A 23,684-nucleotide genomic window follows, 5' to 3' on the forward strand; every position below is an offset into this window, starting at 1 on the left:
AGTGGGATTGCTAAAAACTCGTCAGAGGCCACACACCCTTTCTCCACAACTCTGCGAACACTCCTCCTGTTGCACTACTGGTTGAAGGATGAAGTCCCCTTGACTGCTGAGGGTCGTTGAGGTCCATGAACCCCTATTATTACTAGCTGAGGGTGAACACCCCCACCTACTAATAACCCACTTTCCTACACACTTTATTTGAAATGTTTTCATACAAGTGAATTTGAGGGTGAATGGGATGGTGAAGGTCAGGGAGAGCCTTAAAATAGTCCCATTCTGATGAGGGATATATTGACCCTTTTATTTTCCCTTTGTATCTATGGATCGTGACTAATTCCAGAACGCCAATATACTCGTCACCTCAGGCCATGGGACCTTATGAAATTAAATTAAATGAAATAGGGTATTTGGATTAGGTGCACAGCTACTCAAACTAGAATGGCCTCCTATAGTTATACTTTATTGCAGGATAGGAAGTAATACTCCCAGTTGGACTATACCCTTATTTTGCAAAGCCTACTGGCTTTCTAGTGTAATCCTAACATGGTTAGTCACAACAAACTTACAAATTGTTTCCCATCCTAACTAAAAAATGCCTGTAAATCTACTCCTGCAAAAGTCATGTGTAAGAAGTTTTCGAAGCAAGAAAGGGAAGGAACGCCATATATTTATCCTATATTTAGAGGAAGGAGTTTCTTCATAGGAAATCATTTTTCCTGTGGGCAAAATCTTTTTAATAATTTCATGTGCCTTTTCACAAATCTACCACACTTAACAACACACTCATGAGAATTGTCTGCAATATCAACAATCAACATGAATATGCAGAGCATATCAGTACTATGCAAGGCAATCTATGACTGGGTGAAAAATTCTTTTGTAGCCCTAAGGAGATTTGTAATCCCCTATAAATGGGAATTTAGTGGGAAAGCATCTACATCTACAGTTCTGTACTCTATTCTGGCAATCTGACTTGCATTGAAAACAATGGCCAAGGGTATTAGGTGGACTATTCCCGCCACCAATAAAGCTGCTCAGAGTAGGTCAACCAGCAACAAAATGCACACTTTAATTAAGAAGCACCTATCTACTATATGGGTGGTAGAGCACTAACAGGCTGTTGTGACAGTGACACCCCAACTATTTAAGACATAGTAGGCCTAAAACTCTGCAGACATTTACTTGAATTAGTATTGCCAATACTCACTTTATGTGCTACTGCCCTCGAAATGACAAAAAGCAACTGAAGAAAAATGTGTATGAGGAGTGCAGAGAGACTGAGGGGCAGAATTACAAGCCCCTTGCGACGCTTTTAAGCCGCCGTTGCGTCACTTTTGTGACGTAGCAGCAGCGCAAAAGATGCACCATGGTGCGGGGTATTTACAACGTGATGCATATCCCAGATGCGTCACGTTGTAAATCCCTGTGCCAGAAGAGGTGCACCATCGCAGGGGGAGGCGTTCCGGCGCAGGAACGCCTCTCAAAAGTGGCTGAGTGAAATCTAAAAGATTTCACTCAGTCACTTTTGTGCCTATGCTGCGTCAAAACCCTGCACCTGCTTGAAGCAGGCATAAGGATTGACGCAGCATTGTGCACATAGGGACCCCCTGATCATTGCTGGAGCTGCGTCGCACTTGCGATGCAACTCCAGCAATGCGACGCTTTTACGGCACAGATGCGTGACGCATCTGTGCCGTTTTTGCCCCGTGGTGCGCCGCATTGTAAATGCGGCGCATCAAGGGTGGCGGAGCTGCCGATATGCAGGAATGCGCCAGTAATTGTAAATCTGCCTCTATATATTTTAATTATCTACTTTCTAAACATTCAGGAATGTTGAAAACAAATATAGCCAGTACAGCTTGTTGATGTAATGATTTTTTGTGATTATGTTCTGCACATTTCTAAGGCTTTGTTCACAGATCCACCCCTTTTTAGATAAAAATCTGCAAATACTTCTAAAGATTGTTCATTATTTGTCTCTGAGAATTTCTTTGTGTAAAGCTTTTACACACAGTATACTTTCTCGCAAGATTCCTGAGTCAAATGTTGACTGATCGACAACAAGGCGCACTTTGGAAAGGCATACCAGGAATCAACCCAAAAAACTATTGTTCCATTATATTTCTCTGAAGTGAATCATAGAGCTAGACCAGAAAATGTTTGGACAAAACAGTGAAGTCAGCACATTTTATGCATGTGGTCACATAAACACCACATGCAAGACCAGCATGGAATGGTATTACCAGAACTTAATTAGTGCCAGCTGGACACTAGACGAATAAGGAGAACATTGTTTGCCAATGATAAGTCACTAGAAATTCCTTAGACAAAGTCCATAGTTTGGTGAAATAGTCCCCCATGATCAAACATTGGGGTTAAGTCAGAGCAATTTGACTTTATTGTTCATGGGAAACTCTCATTTTAAAGGGAATGCTCGTTCTGTTTTTTATTATGTGCATTGACTTCATCTTAAAGTAACCTCTACACAGGCAACTAAATAAAAATATCAAGTGTACTCATCAAATAAATAGATGCACAATGTCCACGGACATGGCTTTTTGGGGGAAACCCCTATGGTGCCTCTTTCCATACCTTGTATACCAACACAATAAGAATTACATTTATGGTGCAAGTAATTAAAATCATTGCAATTACATAGCATCTACCACTAAAATACAAATAAAAGCTTCCCACATTTTAATACTTAACAATATGCTATTGTCATTTAGAGACTGCATCTATAGAAAAATGCTGACGCTATAAAAATAATCACTAAAATGTGTGTACAATAAAATATTGGCATAATGTCTAGTTGCTATTTATGTTCAGTTCCGTGTCTGACAGAGCCACTGGCCGGCAGTCTTCCAGGGGAGCTTAATTGAGACATTTCGCATTAAAGTGCTCCTCAATCTACAACTTAAAGTGTCTCCTGCAGCATTGTAAAGTACTGTGCGTATGCCACTAAAGCCCTTTTTCCAGATTGGAGGGCTAGACTGGAGCAAAGATTACAGTGCTTCTAGGATGATGGAATGGGGCTTTTATCAGCTGAAGCCTCCTTTGGTTATGAATAGGGTTCCCGGTTTTAACATTTCCGTCTGTATTTATCCATATTTTTTTTTTAACCATCTTATTGGCATTTATCCATATTTATTTTGTGTTTTGAGAATAAATGGAGTCGTAAAATGGTATATTTCCACGTTTATTTAACTATTAGATGTGCATTCAGACATGAATGCCTGTCGTGTTTTAGCAAATTAAGCAGCCACACATAAGAAAACACTACAGCCATAGGTGCATATTAGTGTTATACGACAAATGCATGTAAAATATGCCTGTATTTAAGGAAATCTAATTCTGTTTTGTAAGTCCCCATTCTGTCTGTCTGCTCCGTGTTTGCCTGGAATTCATGAAAGACAGCGTGGTGGGACACTCACAAGAAGCACGATTTTATGTATTTCTCCACTTTAAAAAATAAATACAGACAAGAAACACATTATTTTCTGTCTGTATTTATCTGTCAAAATCAGTTAAAACTGAAAACTGGGAGCCTTAGTTATGAATTACTTTATTATAGCAGCAAAGAATAAGCAATCCGTGGCAGTGGCAAGCAGATCCACCCACAGGAGGTCTTCCTGGAGGCCCTAATTAAATTGCTCTTCAATTTACAACTTAAAGTGCTTTGTGCAGCTTTATGGAATGCTATGTGTGTCCGACTATAGCCCTCTTCTAACGTTGGAAGAATAGCCAGACTGCTGGTGCAAGTTATGTAAATGTTTCCCACACATGCAGTGTTCCACCCATTCCCAATTGGATCTGGCTGTCCTTTATCAGGAGATGGCTTTGAGGCCTTTGGCTAATGCCTCTCATCTTGCCATAGCCCCTCTCCCATATGTATTTTATATCTTTTATAGCGTTACTCATTCTAATGTAGCGTGTCAGAACACTTTACATTACATACATATTATAGAGAGACAGTGAATCACACAAGTATGTAAACCATAGGAAATGTTACGTAGTGTAGTTCCTATATTCCCAATAGGCTCTGCGCATTGGAATAATATATCCTATAGATTTAGACGTAGGCCTAAGGTCGACTTGGTCTCTATCGAATATATTAAACTTAACAGTGAATGCCAGCTACCTCAGAGGTCACTAGAAACTTTCTTGAATTCACAAGAAGGGATTCGTTTCTGAGAACTGCATAAACATGACAACTTTGTTTCCCAAGAATAGGAAAAGTATCTCTAGAGTCATGTAAACAATAGATAGGTATTTTACTCAGTCACTCGTGCGTGCTTCTTTTCTACAGAGGTGCAGAGAAATAGAGAGACAGGCGTTTTCAATAAAAGGTTTTATTGAATAGTCTTCTTTCTCATGCAAGTAAAGTGAACTGCTACTATCGTAATGCAGACTGCAAAGTATAATGCATACAGCGAGAACAAAATTATAAAATAATACTGTAAGAGCATTGTATGGTTTCTAAACCATATATAAATACATACATAAATAACAAGGGCTAAAAGTACTCAACTGGTGCTTCTAAAATACGCCTACCCCAAAGTACCTAACCTAAGCCTAGTACGCAGGTAGAAGTAAATGTTGTTGGTGTAGCATAGGTTTAGTTTTTCTTTGCCAAGAATCTATCCAAGGTTTCTCTAGGTTCTAATCAGCTCCATACCTTTAGGTTAGAATGAAAGAGGTATGGTATCTCAATCTCGGGACTCGATATCCCAACACCCCGCAAGGGAAGATTGGAAAGACTGGAGCTGGATTCTCGCTGAAAGAAATGCAGCCTCTCGATCAGTGCGTCAGCTGGAGAGTCGACTTCCTTCGGCACTTGCTGTAGCGAGCTGCGTCGGGCAAGTAGATAGTTAAACTGCTCCAAACCACCTTGTCCTGCTAGAGCAAGTGAAGGCATATTTATACCTTGAAGGTGTCTGGTTTGATGTAAAGTCGGGCATAATAACTTCAGGAATTAACCCCAAGGGAATAGTAGTTCTTCGTAAAGTACATGAGTTCTTGGACAAATCAATATTCAAGCAAGGGAAGGTCCCTGACTTCTTAAGCCGATTTTCCAAGGAATCGTTGTGATGTTTTAGATACGGGTGGAAGTAGCCATGCCTGTATTTGGTCTGCATGTGCTATGTCTAAATAAGGGAATGATTTCTATGCCTATATTAGGGCAGTTGAATTGTACCTATATAAGGGCATGAATCGGGAAAATTCACTTGGATCCTAAAACGCCATACAACACCCACTCCACTTTATTATGTACAACATTACAAAGTTCTAAATACATAAAACATATCTAAGCATGATGTGTTAAAAACCCCACCCAAAATACATTAACAATGCATTCAAAATGGTTGTACAGAAAAGGAGCATTTGTGCTGTGCGCATTTAAAAGCAAGGTTTAATTCAAGGCATATAGATGACATTTAAAAAACGCTATCCGAATGAATCATGAAAATACATTTATGAAATGGCTCTTTAAATAGAAGAAAAGGTCGAGATCATTCCACAACAGAATATATAAATTGTTTGGTTGTGGACAAGGTCAAATATTGTCTCTTCGGAAGTATTCAAAGAATTCTTGTTCTCTAGGAATATTTCTACTTTAAGCAGATTACTTTGTGCCAAAAAAAGTTCAATTTTGGAAAAACGTAAAATCATAGAAAAATAGAGTTCGAAAGTTAGAAGTTTGTTTTTGAAAAGTGACGGTTGAATTCAGAGAACACGTGTGCTAACTTCAAAAGTCAGTGTCATTGTTTGGAGAAAACATCAAATCCTCTAAGCTGGTAAAGAATTTGTCTACTACTGTAGGTGAAAGTTGGACTACCTTGTTAAGCAGATCAATTGCACATAGATGAGCAGCATCGCCGTCCGCGTCAGCCTCATTAGCAATGTTCAAAGTAGATAGTACTTGTGTGCCTGTTGCTCCACGTATCTCACAGTCTGCAGTTTGCATCTGTGAGATGTCAACGAATACTGTCATCAGGATTGGTAGCCGCTGGGGACAACAAAGTATTAACTTCCGTTGGCAGGACTGATGGGAGTGTCAGACAGATGTCTAGAACACATTCTTCTCCACATATCAGGCATCGTAGAACAGGTAAGATGCAATCTTGCCAGATTGGTCGGAATGATAGAAAACACCTGGTATTTAGATCTCTTAAACAAGCCAAGCCCAGAATGTGTATCATGCGCTCACAACACTTCATTGCCAAAAGGATGTTCTCCAAGGTGATCTGGGTGTCGATGGTGACTTGACTCGCCATACCGGAGCAGAATGAATAAAAATAGTATTCCTGCTACAAGATCCAAAACGAGAGGCAGGCCGCCAAACACAGATTGCACGAAGTTTGGAAATATGCTTAGGACTGCTTCGAAGGGTGCTAACCGTCCTGAAAAAATCGTGTTAAATACATGTAGAATACCACTGGTATCACACATGTTTAAGATACGACTTAACATTTCTGAGAAATGTATTGGGCATTTTGTCGATAAAAGGGCATGTATCTTTGCAGAAGTCCTTGCAACCTGCAGATCATACGTCTCTTTGGCCGAGGTCAGGGGTACAGTTTTTTGCAAAAGAATGGCTTTCAGTCTGCTTAAAGTATAAATTTGAATAGAAGAGATGGTCAGTGAAGGCCATAATGGTGACTCCCCGTCTGTCTTAATTTTAGGAAACAATACTTGCATACAGCAAGTGACCCTGGCTGGAATAGTTACGAGATAGGGGGTTCCTGGCAACATGCCACAACAGCTGTGATCATTCAACATAATGTAACTTCCATTAGAAAGCTGGCTAAAAATTGGATCTATCACTGCAGCTGGAGAACCTTGCAGCTGGCAGGATAAGTTGTTCGATGAACCATCGCAGGCCCCGTGTAAGTTAATACCCTGACATAAGATTGAACCGCTTAGTGTGTTTTCACAATTTGTACCACTAAGAAACACTTTTTTTCCCCCACTACAACATTTGTGTTTATAAGGTAAATCCCAGGATATCTTGATGTATTCTTTACCCAACCTTTCATATACACCCCCTGGTATATGTTTTAAACAATACTGAAAATGCAAAATCATCACAGGCAGAGTGATTGTACTATGTATTATCCATTCTGTTGCTGGCTTCTCAGAAACAGTTAATGATAATCTTTCCAGTTTTTCAATGTTCAGCACCGTATAGTCTGCCCCTCTCTGCCCCAAAGTGATTTGTTTATCTATAAGGTTAAACTCAGAAAACAATGACATGGTGTTGATTAGACGCCTTGGCACATATCCAGAACTAAGGTTTTGCAACGTCCAGCCCAAAAGCATCATAGAGCGCAATTGTGACTGACCATGCTGTAACATGACCAAGTCCTGTTCTATTATGTTAATGGCAGAGGATACTATGCTGTCCATAGAATATATTCTGGATGACAGAGTAGATAACCCATTGTCAACTACAGAGAGAGTTTTCTCTAAATTAATACGATCAATTTCTCGTATCCGTTCTGCAGTCTTGTTTTCCATGCATCATTATACTGGTTAGAGCAGGCAGACCCTGAAGCAGAGGTCAGACCCGGGACCAAGGTTCAATTCCCGACGCGGCAGGGTCTTGAGCTCAAATGTCCATGGACTCGATAATTCTCACTTCGGTGCCTGACCTAATCATGGGTTCACACTCTGCAACTCTGGGCATTAAGCTTGCTTAGTCTCCACAACGGCCCCCCCCGTGGCGGGATGCCTGGCTTTCACCTTGGGGATGCCCTGTAGGGGCTATCCTACAGGGAAAAGCCAGGACGGGTTCCCAAGGCAAGCGCAGAGATACCCCTTCGGGGGTCGATTCAGGCGCTATATAAGAAACATAATAATAATAATAATAATAATAATAATAGCATATATAAAACGTTTATGTCGCGGTTTCGCAGTTCCTTGTAAGAAGTCCCTTAAATCAACACCACCTTTAAGTTAAGAAAAGTGTTGTTTTACTTCCTTCAGTGTGGATTTTTGTAGCCACTCAAGGTAAAGTTTTCCCACACTGTATGATGTTACTATCCCTGGATGTTGTCTTTGGAAATATCTTGGATCTGGCCTAGTGAATGTGAACCGCTGTGTTTTATTCAGTAATCTATCTTGACAGTTGTTCGTGTCTTCGGGACAGATTAACCATTTTTTCCAATCAGGATCTGTTCTGTTGTTAAGTGAAATACTTTTTACGTCAACCACCCCCTCTCTTGTATTACTTCTTTCTGGTGCAGGTGTAGGTACTGACTTTTTGTTTAAATCTTTTATCTTAGCTAATCCAAGACAAGATGTCTGTTGAACAGTGTCATTCAAAAACGTTATTTGTTCTGGGATAATGCAGGCTCTAAATAAAGCTTCTAAGCCCTGCACCTGCCAGCCTTTTGTGCCCCAGACAGTTTTTGTTTTAATGGTGCCTTTCCAAAAGTCAAAACCTAATGTAGACAACTGAGCATAAAAGGCAGCAGAATACATTTCCTTTGTATTTGTCAACATACTTTTCATTCCTGACCTATTAACATTTTTAAAGTAAAATGATTCTGGTTTGGAAATATTAAAGACTGAAAAGTACAGAAATTTCTCATAAAATGTTTTAGATCTACCTTTTGGTGGCGTTGGACAATGTTCCCATTGATTATAAGTAAAAACATTTCTGGGGTTTGCAGATCTATGTAAGAAATTATGGCCATAGTGATTATAACAGTAATTTTGTTCATAGTCTGATGAACCTTCTCAGTATTCATGATTTGTAAATTTTGCAGACATTTCTAAGTCTGACATTGGATCACTGACTTTATATCGAGGAACAAAATATAGACTACAAAAAATATCGATGCCAAAATATCGAAAGACAAAATATCGAATTCCTGTCTACAAACAAGTAAGTACAAAAATATTGAATCCAAAATATCGTTTGAAAATATATACTTTGTAAAAATATCGAATTTCTTAAATATGATGTAAAATTAAAAAAATGTTAAATTTAAATAACTAAAATATACTTAAAAATAATTAAATAACCCTCAAATGATTAAATAATTAATTTAAATTATAGAAAAAACCTACAATTGAATTTGTTAAAACATATATATTAAAATAATATTAATAAAAATGTATACAATATTATTACCGTAGGATAGTGGGAGTATAGAAACTACTATTCCCACTCCAGAGAGTGCAACAGTAGGGAAAGCGTTGGATAGCATAGGGGTAAAAATTACTATTCCCACTCCAGAGAGTGCAACAGTAGGGAAGGCGTTGGATAGCGTAGGGGTAAACATTATTATTTCCACTCCAAAGAGTGCAACAGTAGGGAAAGCGTTGGATAGCGTAGGGGTAAAAATTACTATTCCCACTCCAGAGAGTGCAACAGTAGGGAAAGCGTTGGATAGCGTAGGGGTAAAAATTAAAATTCCCACTCCAGAGAGTGCAACAGTAGGGAAAGCGTTGGATAGCGTAGGGGTAAAAATTACTATTCCCACTCCAGAGAGTGCAACAGTAGGGAAGGCGTTGGATAGCGTAGGGGTAAAAATTACTATTCCCACTCCGAAGAGGGCAACAGTAGGGAAAGCGTTGGATAGCGTAAGGGGTAAAAATTACTATTCCCACTCCAAAGAGTGCAACAGTAGGGAAAGCGTTGGATAGCGTAGGGGTAAAAATTACTATTCCCACTCCAATGAGTGCAACAGTAGAGAAAGCGTTGGATAGCGTAGGGGTTAAAATTACTATTCCCACTCCAGAGAGTGCAACAGTAGAGAAGGCGTTGGATAGCGTAGGGGTAAAAATTACTATTCCCACTCCAAAGAGTGCAACAGTAGGGAAAGCGTTGGATAGCGTAGGGGTAAAAATTACTATTCCCACACCAATGAATGCAACAGTAGGGAAAGCGTTGAATAGCGTAGGGGTAAAAATTACTATTCCCACTCCAGAGAGTGCAACAGTAGGGAAAGCGATGGATAGCGTAGGGGTAAAAATGGCTATTCCCACTCCAAAGAGTGCAACAGTAGGGAAAGCGTTGGATAGCGTAGGGGTGAAAATTACTATTCCCACTCCAGAGAGTGCAACAGTAGGGAAAGAAAATATTTAATATATTAATGAAAATTAATTAAATATCAATACAAAGAATAAATAAATTAAAATAAATTAACAATTTATTATTATGTAACAAATAATCAATTAACAATACAAAGTAATATTAGTTATTAAAATTAATTACCTGTTAATACAAAATAATTACCAATTATCAATTAGTTAACAATAAATTAAGAATTAAAACCAATAAATAAATAAAAATGTTCTACTTAATTACAATTAAATTACTTCCCACCCTATTCTCCTATAAACCCACAACCCGCTACGGAAAATAAATTAATACAATAAACATAATTACAAATTAATCAATTAATAAAAATACATTACCAATTAAAAATTAATTACCAATTACAAATTAGTTAATTACTAATTAAACTTCAAAACCAATTAATTCAAAATAAATACCAATAAATAAATTACCATATTTAATTAATTACAATTAAATTACTTCCCACCCTATTCCCCTATGAACCCACAACCAGCTACAGAATTAAATTACGCAAATATTAAATAATATAAAATTAATTATTTACCAACTACAATTTAATTACCGATTCATTCAAAATGAATACCAATAAATAAATTAACATATTTAATTAATTACAAATAAAGTACTTCCCACCCTATTCCCCTATAAACCCACAACCCGCTACAGAATTAAATTACGCAAAAATTAAATATTATAAAATTAATTACTTACCAATTAAAATGTAATTACCAAATAATTCTAAATAAATACCAATAAATAAATTAACATATTTAATTAATTACATTTAAATTACTTCCCACCCTTTCCCCTATAAACCCACAACCCGCTACAGAATTAAATTATACAAAAACGTAAATAACATAAAAAATACACTTAAAAAAAGTGATATTAATAAAAATTCGATATATTTAAAACACTACATTATATACTTCAATATTTTGACTTTCTATATTTTTAAATTCGATGTTAAATTACTTACCTTCAGTTCGATATTTTTAACCACTATATTCTGTCCATTCGAAATTATGTCCGTTCTATATTTTGACTTCGATATTATGTCCATTCTATGTTTTGGACGCTATATTATGTTTGTATACCCTGACATCATATTATTAACAGTCTCAAAGTCCCAATCATCAGAAAATGTGCTGGAGAAAACAAAATCACTCAAGGAAACCTTGAATTGGTGTAGAATCTTCAACAGCTCTGCCGGACCAAGAATGTAATATTCAGTTACGTTCCAAGCTATACCACCTGGTATAGGAATGGCTGTAATCTTTCTTCAGTGGTCATTGGCTTCAGGATTGCGTTGCTTTGACTTTTTCTTGTTTCATTTAAATCCTGCAAAACAGCCAAATGGTCTTTGATATCAAAAGGTTTTTGTTCTACCACTGAAATGTGACGATCAAGGTCCTGGACAATCATTCTACTTTCAAAAAGGATTTCATATGGAGTGAGTCCCCCTAGAGAACGTCTTGACAGATTGTTAAGACTACGTTGGACACTTATTAGATGTTTGACCCACCTGTCACCCGAGCCTAGTAACCAAGCTGTTATAGATTGCTTTATGTCCAGGTTTTTCTCTTCACAACCGAATTTCACTCAGGATGGAATGGACTAGAATACCGCAATGCAAAGCCCAGATTGGCCATGCCCTCCTTGTAAGCTTTTGAGCTAAACGCAGGACCCTGGTCAGAATGTAGCGTGCAGACTGCGTATTTGCCGATAAAGACTCGCAAATCTTTTATAACAGTTTGGGTGTCAGCTGAGCGATGGGGCCACATCTAAATGAATCTCGTCTTAATATTTGTGGGAACGCATTTGTCCATATGGAAGTCTGTGTGTAGATAGTCTAAAACTGTCTACCAAAGGTGTTTGTGCTTGGCTGGCTATGCTGTAGTCAGGTATCTGGTGGTGTTCTATGCTGCGAACTGAGGTACTGGGTTTTTCAGAACCGGTGCTAATCCGGTAACCCAGCGGTGTCAGGGCAACACCCAAAGACCCCGGATTCCCCTGTCTTGGCAAACAGAGACACGGGATACTTCTTGATGACGTCAAAGACCAAAGTTTATTGGTTGCAACCAGAGACAGAGGTCTACGAAGTACACACGGGTAGTTCGACAGAGACTGCACCACTTCAATGAAACAAATTCGGTCTTTTATGCCAAAAATTACGCCTCTGGCAGTATTACAATTTACATTTGGTGCATACAAACTGACCAATGACCAAGAAGCATTTCAAAAAGTAGCGAATGACGACAGTCAAAGATAATCCCACTTTCCGTTGTCCAGCCCACCAAAACAATCGCACACATGCTTGGTTTCCTGCTCGATCAGGCCGGACAAACCCATCATAAAACCTTCAACCCAGATCGATGAACATGTTGTAAAGGAAAGGCATAAACAGATGGAAAGGAGATAGAGGAGTGGGAACGGTGTGCCATAAAATCGGACACGTCCTGCCCTTTGATCTTTATCAAGCCAGCTGCCGCACAAGGAACTGGCTCAGCGGGATTCGCCCCAGGCGAGGAGTCAGTTCGGCCAGGTCAACCAGAAGTCAGCTAAGGCGTACGTGTCAAGGACTTTCTCGGCCTCAGTCATCGGGCCTATGTTAGGGCAACCACACAAAATGGCTGCCACATACAAAATGGAACCCGAGGGTTCAGACTAAATCCTCAAATGGAGAGTGTTCTCCTATATCGATTCATACGAAAACACTCAGACACGTTACACTCGCCATTTGCGGTCTGTAGAGACCAAAATCGTCCATTTCCGACGATCTTTATAAATCGGGTTTCGGAACTATCGAACCCAATTCGGGACCACAGAACCACAGACCCTCCTTTTGCCCTATCATAGGCAATAAACCCAGACCCATTTTAATCTGAATCCGGATCTATATTCATCAGGTCATCGATATGCTGCTGTAGCATCATCTTATTACTATGCATCTCTCTCCGGACAGGCCACAAATAGCCGGAGCACACTGTACACAGAGACAGAACATGAACAGGATTGCTAAGACCATCCCAATGACCATCAAAATCTTCCAACCCCAAGTGGATATCAATTCCCATAACCATCCCATCAAAGACCAATCTCCTTTGTCCAGATGGACAGAATCGGAGATTTTGTGCAATTTGGAAATGGCCTGGAAGACTGACGGAGCGTTGTCTGGAATAAAAACGCAGCAGCTCGATTGAATCAGTCTACAAACTCCACCTCGATCTGCTAGAATGACGTCTAGGGCAACTCTATTCTGAAGTGTCATAAGTCTATCCGACTGGATCTCAGCAGTCAGGTTACCAAGGGCACCGGCAGTTTCAACTATGGTGGACTCAACCACTCTCGTAAGCTGACGAATATTCCTACTGTTAGCCATAGGTCCCCAGAATGGCAGAAAACCCTTGAAGAAATCTCCCAATTCTTGTCCTGCAGTGTCTTCTTGGCTAAAGACACCTCTAGCAATTCTCGTCTTGTGGTAATCTGCCGCAGCTGTAAAAGTGGGGGGTAACAGAAAGGAAACAAAACATGTGCCCGAGAAGTCGGAGGGCAACCATGTGTACGCTTTGTCATAGCAAACAAAGTAGGTACCCTTAGCAGCTAAGAACGCTGGGGAAGACTGAAACGGAAACACGTAGGTCTCAGCGGAAACGCTCTTCCCTAACTGAGCCTTCGGATTCTTACCGTTGCCCTGCAGACAATAGTAGCCCTTATGGGGCACTATCCAGATCGGTAGAGGACTTTTCGCTCGCTGGTTAATACTCAGACTAACTCCATATCCAGTAACGTTCCAACCACTATATGGTTGCCTCTCATCTTTCGGAATAGTCTCTACTGCATTAGTCCCTTTAATCATGTCGACTATGCCTCTAGCTATAGGACTATTCTTCGTATTACCTCTCGGTGAACGTAAGGGGTCAACACTGTGGGCATATATGAACATGGTTCTATAAGCTCAAATCGAACCATTCAGACTAAAGGGCAAGACTAGATAAGGAATACCTTTATCGGTTGTATGAGGCATCAAACCACAGATCCAGCAGTTCGTTGTATTGATCACTAACTGATGCTGGTGCAAAAGCTGTATGAAGGAAATATTAGAGAATTCCATACGTCTGACTACCTCATATTCAGGCAAAGGATGGAAAGAATGAGAAGAAATAGTAGGTGAAGGTGTAGGTTGCACAGTGGAATTAGACGTCCTTTTAAAAACAAATGCAACATAACCAGCTATGAAAATTACGAAACCCAATAGCAAAAATATGCATGGTATCAAAAAGCATTTCTTCGACATTTTTTTGCATATGCGTTTTCTAAAAGTCAGTGTCTGCACAGGTCTTTCCAGCTCAAAGAAATCCATCCTAAACTAAGGGTGCTGCCCACGGTGGTTGGTTGATTTTGCTTGAGAGTGCCTCTGCTGCACCCAGGAAGGCTGCCTAGGGCCAACAGAACCCTCGACCTAGTGTCTCAGGCTTACACTCCCAAGACTGGTAGCAACCGCGACCCTAGCAGCAAGAACCGGATGGCAGTTCAGAAAAAAAAAAGAAGTAGATCCTTGGTGGAGAGTTAAAATGCAAACAGTAAAAAAAAAAACTTTATTAATCTTTATTTGTCCTTAATTCTCGATCTCAAGTTGTATCGATTTCTTCCAGGTAACTCTTGATCGGCGAACAAAAGATGAGGCTCGGTAGTGTCCAATCGCTCTGCAGGAGGTACTGATGCTTGCAAAAGTCGATCGCTCTCTTGTTCTGAGTTAGTTCCAATCAAGCGAGCATCACTGAACGGTACAAACTTCGGGATTGTCTCAGTTTCAGAATCTGCAAGACCATCCTGGACCCACTTGTCATAAGGCAAAGGCAAGGGTGCTTTCTTGGTGTGGGAGCCGTGTATCCAATGGCGCTTCCCACGCACTCGTACCGCAGATCTTGTAGATAGCAGGACCTGGTAGGGTCCAGTCCAGCGGGGTTGTTCGTTCTTCGTACGCTGGAAATTTCTGATGAAAACCCAGGCGCCAGGTTCAATAGCGTGGCCTGGATCTTCTGTAGCTTGAGGAAGGCTATTGTATACCTGTTGGCGTAAAACACTCATTTTAGTTGTCAATTCACGCAAATAGTCAAGCAGAACAGGGTATTCGAGGTCACTAAACCTCGTCGGTCTTGGTACGCCTCAAATATTCGCCGGGCGACCAAACACAACTTCGTATGGACTCAAACCCATTCTCGAGTGCACAGTCATTCGGGTGGACAAAAGTGCTAATGGCAGTGCATCTGGCCATTGTAAACCAGTGCTTTCTTGAATTTTGGCCAACTTTAGCTTAAGAGTGCCATTATAGCACTCGACTAAAGCAGCTGATTGGGGATGATTTGCAGCGTGGAATTTCTGCCTAATCCCGAGACCATCACACACTCTCTTCATCACCTGACCCACAAACTCACTTCCGTTATCACTCCAAATGATTCTCGGCAAACCAAATCTCGGGAAAAACTCTTTTATCAAAACTTTCGCAGTGGACAAAGCAGTGTTGTCCTTAATGGGGTAAGCTTCTACCCATCTAGAAAAAGAGCAAACAACCACTAACACATACTTTAAGTTGTTGCATCTTTCCATATGGATAAAATCTAGCTGCAAAGCTTCGAACGGATACGTAGGAGGAGCAAAATGACCAGCTGGTGTTGGAGTTCCCTTACCAGGATTATGCATCAAACACACCATACAGTTCTTGACCAAATTCTCTGCACATCTGGGAATCCCCACATTCTGCCAAACCGGAGCCAACAACTTGCAAATCCCTTTCACACTAATGTGTGCCAATCATGTGCCATTGTAACAACTGGAAGCACATACGCGTTAGGCAACAACCATCTCTGATGTTCAGACAAATCAGTCCAACAACCATTCAAATCCAACCTACCCTTACTCTCTCTCCATTCATCCAACTCTTTCTCTGTAGCCTCACTCTGAATGACTTTCACGCTCTCAATAGTGTCTTCGCACATACTCTTCTCTGGAACCCATCTTGCTGGACCCGCAACATACATTCGACTCATCACATTCCTAGCAGTTTCTTTCGCAACTTCATCCGCAAACGCATTACCACGACCAACATCATCCGTAAACTTTTTATGGGCACTGCATTTCACAATCGCTATTTGCAAAGGTAACGTAAGAGATTCAAGAAGTTCATTCACCAGTTGTCCATGCTGGATTTTCGTCCCATGCGATGTCAAAAATCCACGTTCACGCCACAATCATCCAAAGCTATGAGCCACACCAAACGCATACTGACTATCTGTATACACATTCACTCTTTTCCCTTTCGCGAACACACATGCTCTCGTAAGTGCAATCAGTTCAGCCGCTTGCGCGGAATTGTGTGGGATACGTGCAGCTTCGACAACTGTATGTAAAGTCGTCACAGCATATGCTGCAGTGGTATCGCCGTTCGGTAATTTAAAACACGAACCATCAACCCACAAGGCATCATTACAGTCAGGAAGAGGAGTATCCCTCAAATCTATTCTCCCTTTCGTCTCTTCTTCGGTTCTCAGAGAACAATCGTGTTGCTCTTCGCTATCATCGTCTGTCTCAAGCGAAATCGTCAACAATGTAGCCGAGTTTAGAGTATTGCACCTCTTGATGTGCACATGGCTCACTAACAACGTAAGTTCATACCCTGACAACCGAGCACTAGTTAAGTGCTGTGTCTTCGTACGATTCAACAAGGTATCCATGACCACTAGCGTATTATCCATAACTAAACCAGCAGACTGTTGAATCGAAACAGCCGCTGCTGCTGTGGCTCCCAAGCAACTCGGCAACGCTCTGGCTACAGGATCTAAAGTCGACGAAAAGTACGCACATGGGCGTTGCTTCCCGCCAAACTGTTGAGTCAGAACCGATAATGCACATCCCTCTCTCTCATGGACATACAATGTGAAAGGCTTGCTGTAGTCGGGTGTACCCAACACAGGAGCCGAACACAACGCATTGCGTAATTCAGAAAAGCTCTTTTGACATTCATCAGTCCAAGGAATCGGATTTGGAGTATCCTTAACCGTAAGAGCTATCAAAGGTTTCGCTAGAAGAGAAAAATTTGGGATCCACTGTCTACAGTACGACTTAATGCTCAAAAACGCACATACTTCTCTCTGTGTCGTAGGGACACTCATTCTCGCAATAGTCTGAATTCTTTCTGGGGTCAGTTTCCTTCCCTCCTTCGATAAGAGGTGACCTAGATAGGTAACTTCTTGGCGACAGAATTGTAATTTCGAGAGAGAAACTTTATGATGGCAATCAGATAAATGAGACAACAAGGACACAGTGGCATCCTTACATATGTCTTCAGTATCGACAGCGACCAACAAACCGTCAAAATACTGGATAAGGGCTGCACCTTCAGGTAAGGCCAACAAGTCAAGTTGCGTCTTCAAAGCTTGACTGTAAATCGATGGACTCTCGCAATAGCCTTGAGGAGCGCGCTTAAAGCGGAAACTTCGTCCTCCTAAAGAGAATCCAAAGATATCTCTACTCTCTATGGCAATCGGGATGCTGAAGAAAGCATTCTTCAAATCGATCACCGAAAACCAAGTGGCAGAAGCTGGAATCAATGTCAACAATGCAGTAATGTCGGGTACAACAGGGAATTGCGGAACAACAATTTTGTTCACTTCACGGAGGTCGATAACAAACCTATATACAGGAGGCTGTGAAGAATCAGTTCTCTTTAAGACAGGCAAAACCGGACTATTACACACATTACATCGAGACTCTTCAATAACGCCCTTGTCAATCAGATCATAAATGATCGCCAAAAGTGCTCGTTCACCATCACTGGAAATACGATATTGCGGAATGCGCGGTAACTGAGCATTCGCCGTCAACGTCACAACATATGGGGGAATGTCTAACAGGCCCACATCATTTGGACCCGTAGCCCATAACGAATCTGGTAGCGAAGACAATTCCGGTGGGAGACAATCTTTCGAAACATAGATCGGAGAAATCCCATTCTCACCCAAAGTAAGATGTACTCCTGACGGAGAACAGTACAAAGTCGCATACAATCTCTTCAACAAGTCAAGGCCTAGTAAGTTCTCATTACAACCTGTAGTCAAAAGAAGGGGTGCTTCAAACCTACGAGGAACAACAGAAAGAGGCAATGGAACGGAAATCGGATTTATAACGGGGGCGCCAGAAAAACCAATAAACATTATTTAAGCCAGACAAAGGTGCGCCAGGGAGTTTAGAATGCATAATAGAACTCTTCGTAGCACCAGTGTCTAGCAGAAAAGGCTCTGACACACCTGATGCAATCACTTCCACGTAAGGTCCACTCTGATCTACCGGAACTGAAACAACTCCCTCTCTTTGTCTATGGCTGTCCTAACAATCATTACCTTGCTCTCCATCGCCTTCAGCATAGTAATCATCTACGTAGTACTGTGTAGACCTACCAGACGAATTCTGCTGTTGGTCAAAACTGTTTATTGAATTCTGTGGAGGCAAAGGGCGCGCGTTCTGTCCGCGACCTCTACCTCTAGGCGCTTGTTGAGCACCTCTACCTCTGACACCAGGAGCACTATTTGCACGTTGCAATAGAACCGGACAACTGTTCTTGTAATGGCCTTCTTCTCTACAATATGCACACTGATTAGGCCCATACTGAATACGCTGTTGAGGAGTCTCGTCTCTTTGCGAGTTCCTCGAATACTGTTGAGGCTGCTGATAATCACGTTGATTATTGACACGGGGTGGATAAGCTTGTTGTAGAAGAACTTTAGTCTTCAATTCCTTAGTCTTCTTATTCGCTTTCTCTAACTCATCCTTACGCCTATTCTCGTAGTACTGAGCCGTAGCAAGAATTTGCGCCGAAGTAGAAACAGGCCAAGCACTCTCGGAATCCTTCAACTTGGTACATAACTCAGGAAGAAGATTGTGCTCGAATTTATCAACAAATAATCTCTGGCCACCCTCGGTAGCCATATCCTGACCACTATGATCAGCAAATGTTTCCTTGAAACGTGAGAAAAAGTCCGAAACAGACTCATCTTTCTTCTGCTTACAAGCAGACAATTTGTCCCAATTAACACGGACCTCATGCATCAAAGTCTTCATGAAAGTGATAATTCTACCAGGAAGTTCAGCAATAACATCTTCAGGCTTAGCACCTCCAACTTGTCTATCATTTGCTGCAACAAGATTCACCCACGATTCACCCAATTCATTATCATGATCTGTATGTCGAATGACATTCCAGATGGGCTGTGGAACAACATTCCCAAACAGCATATCTATATCCGCCAAATTCATAACGCACAAACTCACAGTTTGCGTAGGTTCTTTATAATATCCTGCCGGATTCTTCCGCGGATCTGGTAAAGTTTGCTTAAGCGCTAGAACTTCTGCACGCTTCCATGGTACATGAACCCACACTCGCTGAAAGTGTGCTTGAACAGCTCCATCTTGAGGCCTCCAAACCGGAGGAACTTCTCGCATCGGATACTGACGCGCGTGTCTCCTAACTGACGAATCTGGCTCAAACAGCCGTTCAGTAGGGACATTGCTTCAGAGCGACAGTAACGTCGACACCGCTTTCTCGATGTCATGTAGACTCACAATCGTTCCGTTAGCAAACTCGGAACGCAATCAGAACAATTCTGCAGGAACTCTACCCAATTCGTCCATCCATTGTTCATGGAGGAACGCACACATAAGCTCAAAAACATAACGTTGCTTTGGTGCTTCCCATTGTCGGAAAACATCCATAATACCTTCTAGATCATACTCGGACTTATACGTCACCCATCTGCGTGCCATATGGTCCAAAACCACTTGCTCATCTGTATCGGGCAATTGGCTACGCAACTGTCTACGCTCACTCACAGGAGACATACCCATTTGTCACAACAAAGGAGTTAGAAAATTAGAAAAGGCAGCGGTCATCCGCTGACTAGGAGAAGGAGCAGTCGGAAGGACAAGAGGAGACGAAGCAGTAGTAGTAGGATCCATAGTCGGAACAGGCATAGAGACAGTAGTAGCAGGAAGAGGCAAAGTTGGCAACCCTTGAGAAGGCTGCGCATAAGGAACAACAGCCAACGAAGGAGCTGGCTGTGGAGGAATAACAGGAGGCAAAGCAATAGGCGCTTGCGCGGCCACAACTGGTGGCGGTGGTGCCGTAGCATTCTGCACATAAGGTGGTGGTGAATTTAACAAATGCGACATCAAAGGGTCTTTCACAAGATCCTTCTCGTCTTTCTGCTCTTTAGCCGGCAAGACTGGGTAGCATCTGTCTACCGCTAACTTCCTCACTCTAAGCATCTGCTCACTTTCTTTCTCTTCTTCATTATCTCTGTATGCAACGGCAGCTTGCACCATTGACATACCCTTCCTATTCTTCTTCGCTAACTTAATTTCTTTCTGTTTGGCTTCTTTGCGCCATATGCGGAAAGAGTCAAACATCACCGGACGGGCTTTCTTCTTGAACAACTTCACTTCAAGGTTATCTAAGACTTCTGCCTCGAAACTACCATAACGGGGCCACTGTAGGACACCGTCATTCTTCGTATATCTAACCCAAACCTCATTATAGCTAATAGGACCCACACCATGTTTCACATATAGGTCGTAGGTAGGAGTTCCAATCGGAGGAACCGGACACGAATCCTCCAACCGGGAATCCCTCATAGTACCACAACTAAACAAATTCCTAAGACTGCTAAAACCAGGCATCTTGCTCACTAGTCTAGCTTCAAACAACAAGGGCAATCTGAAATCGATAATCTCGTGAATACACGAATCCCTTGGCTTTGGGGCCTGCAGGTACCAAATCAAAGCTATCCACTAAAGGATACAAAACAAACTAAGAACTAGGAGACGCTCCGTTTATACTTAACTGAATTGTTGATGGCGTCACCAGAAGACCCGTCAATCGTCTCGCTCTACAAACGTCTAAGGCTCCAAAACAGGGCGACAGTCAGGGCAGCAGTCCTTCGTAGCCGTCGGGACGCGGGAAACCTCGCAGCAAAGACCTTCGGAACCATGTCGACATACAGGGGTCGCTGAAGTGGCTGGCCATCCTCCGGAATTTTCACACGAAGCTCCTCACGAACCTCTGGCTTGGACCGGTACCGCTGAAGTCGCCCCACGTTGGGCGCCAATTAAGGTACTGGGTTTTTCAGAACCGGTACTAATCCGGTAACCCAGCGGTGTCAGGGCAACACCCAAGGACCCCGGATTCCCCTGTCTTGGCAAACAGAGACACGGGATACTTCTTGATGACGTCAAAGACCAAAGTTTATTGGTTGCAACCAGGGACAGAGGTCTACGAAGTACACACGGGTAGTTCGACAGAGACTGCACCACTTCAATGAACGAAACTCGGTCTTTTATGCCGAAAATTACGCCTCTGGCAGCATTACAATTTACATTTGGTGCATACAAACTGGCCAATGACCAAGTAGCATTTCAAAAAGTAGTGAATGACGACAGTCAAAGATAATCCCACTTTCCGTTGTCCAGCCCACCAAAACGATCGCATACATGCTTGGTTTCCTGTTCGATCAGGCCGGACAAACCCATCATAAAACCTTCAACCCAGATCGATGAACATGTCGTAAAGGTAAGGCAGAAACAGATGGAAAGGAGATAGAGGAGTGGGAACGGTGTGCCATAAAATCGGACACGTCCTGCCCTTTGATCTTTATCAAGCCAGCTGCCGCACAAGGAACTGGCTCAGCGGGATTCGCCCAAGGCGAGGAGTCAGTTCGGCCAGGTCAACCAGAAGTCAGCTAAGGCGTACGTGTCAAGGACTTTCTCGGCCTCAGTCATCGGGCCTATGTTAGGGCAACCACACAAAGTGGCTGCCACATACAAAATGGAACCCGAGGGTTCAGACTAAATCCTCAAATGCAGAGTGTTCTCCTATATCGATTCATACGAAAACACTCAGACACGTTACACTCGCCATTTGCGGTCTGTAGAGACCAAAATCGTCCATTTCCGCCGATCTTTATAAATTGGGTTTCGGAACTATCGAACCCAATTCGGGACCACGGAACCACAGAACTCTGTTGCAGTCATGGGAATTAATAGCAAATTCGTAAATGTGACAATTCATCCCTGGCCACCAATACGTCTCTTTTAATTCTAGTATCGATTTAAAGATCCCCTGATGCATCAGACCCTCTCCCAAATGTGCTTCGTGTATCGAAGCTACTCTACATTTCCTGTTTGGAATTAATCTATCCTCCACTCCAGGGATTCGAGCAAAAGGAACGGAGTTTGCATCAAATATGTATGAATAACCGAGTGGATAGTTTTAAGGTAACGCTACACCACTGCCTTTGCTTGTCGCATTGACAGCTAGCATTATTTTGCCGTGTTTCTTCGTTTTTGAAATAGTGATTGCAGCTACAGAAGCCGTTTGCACAGCTGCTTTCGCGGCTTCAGCAGCGAATGAATTCCCTGCAACGTGAACACCTTCATGTTGATGACTCAGTGTTTGGATCACGTGAGCTTTTGTAGTTCTTTTCGTAACTGAACTACTTGTTCCCAAAGCAATTTATGCTTGATTGTGCCACCTTTTGCATCTTTAAAACTGTTTTCAATACAGTTCTGCAAGTATTTGTTATAAGATTGAACGCAATAATATGAATCGCACACTATGGATGTGGGGAATTCGCGATCTGTATTTTCGAGCGCCATCTTGAATGCCTGTAGTTCAGCTCGCTGAGCTGCACAATCTCAGAGAGATTGTGTTTTTGTGACCATAGGTAGGAATTTACCATCGGGCCAGCGACCTTTAACGATTGCACACGCAGCACTATAAGCTTGTTTACCCCCAATTGCGGGTTGTGCCGATCCGTCTGTTCCATAAGCAGATTCTCAGTGGGCAAAGGACATTCTTGTTCGTATTGTAGAAATTCTTGTGCTTTCAAATAGGGGTCAAAAACGTATTCAACGACTGTTGCAGCAAGATAATTAACCCGTTGTATCCATCTTGGATGTAAAGCCTTTGCATTTGGAATGGTCGCTTTTGTCACTACTTCTAAAGCAGGTACAGGAGTAACGACCATTATGCGTTTTCCCTGTGCGAGGGCTCTCTCTTTTGATACTGCAGTTTGAACCGCTGTCAGAATTTTTTCGGTAGAAGTGAATTTCATTTCAGCTTGTGTGCACAATTGTGATTTATAAGCAATTGGTACTTTTTCCCCTTCATTAAAGGTTAAGTGCGTGACTCCGCATCTTCCTGAAATTATTCGGATTACTAAGCTGCGTATATTTACGCGTGTTTGTACATGTGTGGTTGCTAACATGTCTGTTTGCACAAAACTCAAAATCTCTGTGCGTTTTTTAGTCCAATTGATTTGTTTGAAATCCGGTTTGAATAATTTGTAGAAAGGTTTAACCCTTTCTTTTTTTTTTTTTTAAATATTTTTATTGAAGTATTTTTGCATTTATTTACAAAGCACGGCATCCTTGATACAAACCATAAATTGGAGGAGGAAAAGTATATGCCACTAATTCATAAGCAGACATAAAAGAAAAACAATAACTAAATCATCGGCGGGTGAGGGTAGTATTACAAAAG

This window comes from Lissotriton vulgaris, chromosome 3_1, assembly GCF_964263255.1.
Source record: "Lissotriton vulgaris chromosome 3_1, aLisVul1.2, whole genome shotgun sequence".
NCBI lineage: Eukaryota > Metazoa > Chordata > Amphibia > Caudata > Salamandridae > Lissotriton > Lissotriton vulgaris.